This window comes from Lactuca serriola, chromosome 5, assembly GCF_051521515.1.
Source record: "Lactuca serriola cultivar US96UC23 chromosome 5, Lser_US96UC23_V15, whole genome shotgun sequence".
Classification (NCBI taxonomy): domain Eukaryota; kingdom Viridiplantae; phylum Streptophyta; class Magnoliopsida; order Asterales; family Asteraceae; genus Lactuca; species Lactuca serriola.
In genome coordinates, this window is record NC_136412.1 from 12,112,793 (window position 1) to 12,119,931 (window position 7,139).

Sequence of the window (7,139 nt, forward strand, 5' to 3'; positions counted from 1 at the left end):
CATGAGATGAATCATTAGATTTAATTGTGTAAATACCTGTGAAAGACGGCTTGATCTTTCCTTCCCTGATGGCTTGCAGGTATTCTGGGCAGCTTCTCTTCCAATGCCCTATTTTGTGGCAATGGTGGTACTTTGCCTCCTTTGGGTTATGGTTAGGCTTAGTAGGATCAACTTTGATCCCACTAGAAGAGGAACCATCTCGGGGCTTTCCCTTGCGAGAAATCGTGTGAATGTATCTTATCCATTCGCTAAAGTTCATTCCATCGAAAGTCACCATTTGGCAAAGGATCATCAATGTGAATGAACTAGCAGCAGCGTTGTTCGCATTCGACATCTACAAATAGAAAGGACAAAGATAGATTAGAATTTGAATCGCTAATTTTCACCCAATAAGAAAAATTAGGGCTAGGATCCAACAACAATATTTACATATTAGAAAAGGGATGCCGGAATCCAACATGCAAACAATTTGAAGGTAAGTGAATGACGATTCACTAATTCTCCACCATGAAAACATAACCTTTAAGTTATAAATGAATTGAGAATTCCTAGGTTTCGATGAGATTCATTGAACTTTTCAATGGCATGTTTAAATCTCGATATGCCCCTCTCGTTTGTGACTGGGATGCCGAGGATCACAAAGTGGGTGTGAATAACCATGCAAATTTACACGGTGCCTTCATTGTAACAATCACCTATTCGATGTGCCGGTAAACCACACACGCTCCACCGAACTATGATAAACAATGAATCACCCTTTGCCACCTTTGCTTAGAACCAATTAGTGTGCCGGTAAACCACAAACGCTCCACTAACTTCTTAGCAAGGGTGCAAAGTGTAATTTCATGGGATTGCATCAATTCACTTTTCCTAAAGTAACTAGGATTGGGAATTTGAAAAACATGTAGTTACTTTGTATTTCAATATTACACTTTTAATGAGGAGATGAGGTTGCCCTATCCTACCCGTTCGGCTAACGACCTTCCACCGATCAAGCAAGCGGTGGGTGTGAGCGTACACCCATTAAGCGCCATTTTATAGGCCGCAACCTTATACCCACCTTATAGACCGGCTTTGTGAATGAGGCCTACTAACGGTAAGACTAGCATTTTAATTATACATATATATGTATATATATATATATATATATATATATATATATATATATATATATATATATATATATATATATATATATATTAAGCTTGTAATCATATAGAATATACGGTTGAATTTTAAACTTGTAAAATTCTAGGGTTTGAAATTTAAATTGTCTAAATTAAACTCTTAATCACAAAACATAAATTTCAAAACTTGAGGACAAGTTTTAAACTTTTCAAAACATAAGGGATCAAATAACAAATAATTCAAATTAACCATTTAATCTCTCAATTATCTATATTTGATTTATTTAAATGTTTCTTGCAAAACAATTTATCAATTCAATTAAATAATCAATCAATTATCATATAAGGAAATTATTATTCAATTAGTTGATAAATATCTTGAATTTAGGTCAAGGATATACTCAAATATATGTTAAAATCAGATTTATATTGACCCATTAAGATAAAGGCAAGTTTCCATAAGATAAAAAGCAAGAAATCTAGAAACTAGCTCCTTCTGACGCTCGAACTCGCTGAGTACCATAATGTACTCGCCGACTTGAGGCCTACCCGCCGAGTACACAGTGGTACTCGCCGAGTTCATCAGGCAGAAGGACAAAAAACGAATTTAGCAATCAACAATCTAGCAACCAATGCATCAATTCAATAGAAACCAATCAAGGCTCTGATACCACTGATGGGTTTGAGCCATAAGAACTTTCCTATGTGCACATGCAAACCCTAATGCTTGGATCTAGGTTTCCCTAATTGAACATGCAATGCATCCAAGACTTTGATTGATAGATCTAATGAAAACATTCATATCATAACACATGAAATCAGATCTGAAAGTTTACCTTAAATTGCTTGCTTGAATCTTCTTGTCCTTGAAGCTTAGAGTCACAAATGTCACTCCTCTAATGGCTTACAAACACCAACTTAGCAAGAGGATGATTAGAGAGAGAGAGGAGAGGGCAGGAAGTCGGCCAGGGTTTCTTCAAAGGCAAGAGTGTCGATTTCCTTGACCCCATGGGTCTATATATACTAGTGAGGCTCCTAGGGTTTCACCCTTAAACCCTAATTGGATAACTTAGGCCCTAAGCAATCCAATATCGCTAATGATAAGCCTTGGACGATTTCTAGGTCCTTTTAAACCCCAAAACCGTCCACCCCTTATCCATAAGGGATTATAGCCCAAAGTACAACTATCATACAATTGACAATTTATGCCATTTTATTTAATTAATCTCTTTAAGTCACCAAATTAATTCCTAATTAATTCATGACTTATATTAATCAAATAACAATATTATTATTCATTATATTATTCTCATAATATATTAATAATATTTCTTCTCTCATTATAAATCATCCTGTGAAGTTGCTATGGTCAAGGCAACCCAAAAGGACCATGCACAACCGGGTCAAATACTTGCTTAATATAGTTGCAGCCTTAGACACTATTCCAATAGTTGTATGAACAACTCGTCGAGTTCTCCTTCATCAGATGATCACTCTAGCTGTGACTCGCCGAGTTGTATGAACAACTCGTTGAGTCTGTTCTTGAGGCATGAAGATTGCCTTGGACTCATCGAGTCAGGGCATTGACTCGCCGAGTTCTTCCACGAATGAGTCTAACACTCTAGCTCACCGATTCCATCTCTCACTCACTAGTTCCACTCGGCATAACTCGAAAAGGGGAAAACAGGGGACTCGCGAATCGACTCGCCGAGTCTGAAGAACGACTCGCTGAGTCGTATACATGCAAACACTATATACTCGATTCTGCTTGAAACCAGTCCATTCCATTCATAGATCTGGGTTCTTGGGACTTGATTAACACGTAAAGTTTCCAACTTTACGTGTAAATAACATCAAATGAAGGTTTTAGGGTTCAAAGCACACTATAAGAGTAGATCTAGAGCTTTCACGCAAAATGGCTCCATAAAGGTGCTAGACCTAAGCTTCTCAAACTCAAACCTAGCTAGATCTGAAGGCTAATCAACTCCATGAGTCCTCTATGCTACTACTAAGCCAAGAAATGGTTCAAGAATAGCTTTAATGGCTTCAAAAAGGGGATTTAAGCATAGATACAGAAAAGGGCCTATATATACCTTACTATCTTCTGAAATTCCTCAAGGATCTAGGATCTCCTTCTTCTCCTCTTGATCTACCTTCCTTTTTCTCTCAAGATCTTCAAAGAAACACACCAAAATCACACAAAAATGCAAAGAGGGCTCTAGGGTTTCGAGAATGATGCTCTGAGGGGTGATGGGGGGGGGGGGTGACTAGAGGCCCCAAAAGTTGTTTAAATATGGTGCAAACCCTTGAAATTAGGGTTTCATCCAGACTGGCGGACTCGCCGAGTCCGGAATATGGACTCGTTGAGTCGCCAACTTAAACGTGCTCGAAATCCCGACTCTACTCGACGAGTCCAGCTACTGAGTCGTCGAGTTCCCCCTAAAACTTGAAGAAAACAAATATATAAGTATCATACCAGAATTGGGGTGTTACACCATGGCATCATCTAAATCTGTTATTGAATATGGTGTGATGAGTTGTATATAAATTAGAGAAATCTTCAATAAATTGATAATATTTTGGGTCAGTTTACGATTTAATCCTAAATTAATTTTTGTTTATAAAAAAAAGATAGATTACCGGCTAAAACCTTAGAATAACCATTTTTGGCCGGTTTCGCAAATTTAGCCAATATCGCATTTGTTTCGTTAATTGGTCAAAATATTGAGATTTTTCTGAAAATTACGTTATTTTTTACCAATAACAAAAATTAATTCAAGAGTAACCTTCAGAAAAGTGTTAATATTTTGTTTATTGAAAAAAATAACGTAATAATGTAGGTTAGTTCAAAGGTAATCATTAGAAAAGTCTCGATATATTAGTTATTGGTAAAAAAAATAACTTAATCTTTATAAAGGTCCTAATATTTTGACAAATTAATGAAAAAAAATATGGAATACTAATAAATTTGTGAAACCGTTCAAAAAAGGTTATTCCAAAGTTTTAGTCGGCAATTTGTCTTTTTTATAAATAAAATTAATTTGAAATTAAATCATAAACTAATCCAAAATATTTAGACTTTATTGAAAATTTTCCAATAAATTAGGTACAACTATACTATTTTGTGTTATATTTTTACATTTAACATGTCAAAATAACCATGTGATTTGTTAAAAAAAAATCAAATTATTATTTTAATAGTACAATATGTGTAATTACATTTAATATATCAATTATTTATAAATTAGTTAAATAAACAAAAATTGCCTACCATTTATAACATTACTAATTCATTTTAACTCCTCATTCAACATATATAACCCCTAATGTTGTCTATTGTAATTTTAATGTTGTCTATTGTAATTTTAATTACCAAATGTTTTGTTAACATATAGATTAAGAGACCAAATGCACCTACAACTTAAAAATCTTGATAAGTTGCATTCTATTTTTATTGCTAAGGTTGAACAATATAGTGTCAATGACACCAAATTCTATATATATCTCTATGTCTATGAACTTTGTAGCTAGTAGGGGTGGTGTTGAGTGTTGACATTAAGGAGAACAGAGAAAATTGAAGGATTAAGAAAGATTCAGGTTCTGTTTGATAGTTCTGTTTGGGAAAGTGTTGTCTGGTAAAATGTTGTTTGGAAAAGTTTTCTGACTGAAAAAGAAACCATGTTGTTTGATTGTACATCTAATTGACTGTGCTGAATGATGAAAAAAAGTAATAATTCAATAAAAAAATAAATTTAGAAAAAGTTATTCAAAAAAAATTAATAATCTAAGAAAGAAAGAAAAAGGCGGGGTTTGATGCATAATTGTCTTTCCAGCCCATTCAGCCAGAAAGATATGATTTTAGGGCTTTCTGAAAAAGACATATCTTACCGGAAAAGACTAATTTTTTGTGCAAATCAAACAATCTTTCCGGTCCATTCAGCCAGAAAGATCTATTTGCACCTGGAAAGATGCATATCAAACGAAACCTCAACCACTTTTCGATCATCAATTTTTTGTAGCTCACTTTTGCCGCCCAAGTTTGCCGCCAAGGTGGGGCGGTGTTTGCCACCGGCAACATGACCACGTTGGATGCCGATAACACTTCATCCTCCCACACCGTTTAGTCTAATACCATGGTGTTTCTCTTAATTATTGTTTAATTATATTTTTATGTTGTTTTTTCTATTTTAATCATTGTTATCTTTTATTGTAATATAGTAAATAATAATAGTTATGAAACATTTATATTCATGTAGAGAGTAACTGGAGCAATGAGGGGCTAGTATATAAACTTATATTATGGACATGGTTATCCATCATCAATTAATAAAAGGATCAAATCATAAATTAAATAATATCCGTCTATATATACACCTGTAATAAACTTATATGCGTCGTTTTCTTTGCAAGATTTATGTATATTTTTGTACGTGTAGAGGTCATGCTTACACATGAGTGGCGTCTTTACTTCGAGGCGTTGAATAAACCACACCGGTTCCAATTTATGTGCCATCGGAGTTTGACTTCCAATTCTTTCTTTGACTCATGAGTGGTCATTGGTCAGTCACCTTTTACATTTATAGCAAAGCAAGTTATAACTTGTCTATCATAAATAAAATGAAAATGTAATATTATGAGTAACGGACATGATGTACTGTGGCATACCTAACAATTGTTATATATATATATATATATATATATATATATATATATATATATATATATATATATATATATATATATATATATATACTAGTTTATAACCCGTGAGAACCACGGTTATAAAAGTAATTAAGTTTTTATATTAAAAATCAAATTTATTAATCAATTATTTTAAATAAATTATTACTTAAGAAATATTTTTTAGTTATATAAAGGGAATTATAATCAATGATTTAAATAAATATATGAAGTTATATCAGCTTATAATCTATATTAATTTTATTTTATTTTTCAATCTAATGTTATTAATTTAATATAATTAAAGTGAGAAAATTAAACTTTTGAAATTTAAAATGAGGAATCAATTATTAATTTAATATAATTAGAGTGGAAATTTGAAATGGATAATTAATAGATTGATAAGTGGCATGATATGTGATATATAACATTAATGAAGAGTCCTGATTGAATGACACTTGTCAATAGAAGATTAAACTTATTCTTTTATTAGAATAGGGATATATATATATATATATATATATATATATATATATATATATATATATATATATATATATATATATATATATAGCAGAGTTTAATTGAGAAAAAAAGGTTGAAAATGAGAGAATCATTTTCAACCACACATTTGTTTTGCCGCAAAACACTTAAGCGTACCGATGGAAATGGATAATGGATACGCATGTATTTTCCAACTAAACATGTTTCTTTAAACTATGTTAATCATTATCTTAATATACATAAAAAGACAAAATTGCAAAAACGGTCCTTGTGGTTGTCAAAAATATGTGTTTTTGGTCCAAAAACGTTTGGTGGTGAATCATTGATCCAATTTTCGATACTTTGCACAGTTTTGGTCCTTATTCCATTAACTTGAACAACGTGGCTATTAACTTTTTCAAAATGACAGTTTTACCCTTAACGACCATTTTTGCACTTGTCTTTTTACAAAACTACAAGGATCATTTATGCATCTCTCCTTTTTAATTTTTATTTAACTATTATACATTAATTCTTTATTTTTAAAATTTTTTTTTATTGGATTATTTTTTTATTGTATTATTATATATTAACAAATATTATTTTATTATATAACATTTATATGTGGTTGTAAACGAACCGCACAAACAGAAACAAGGGCTTTGATGTGTTTTATTTGCAATAGTTTTTTATTTATAAAGTTCTATCAGATCTTAGCTAGTTCAAACACAAATAGGCAGTATAACTAGTCATGAAGTAATATAGCTGTGATAAGAAAGGGTGTTGAACTAAGAAAACTTGATGGTTTAGACAAATAACTCAATAGTTAATTAAATTTATAACAGTAAA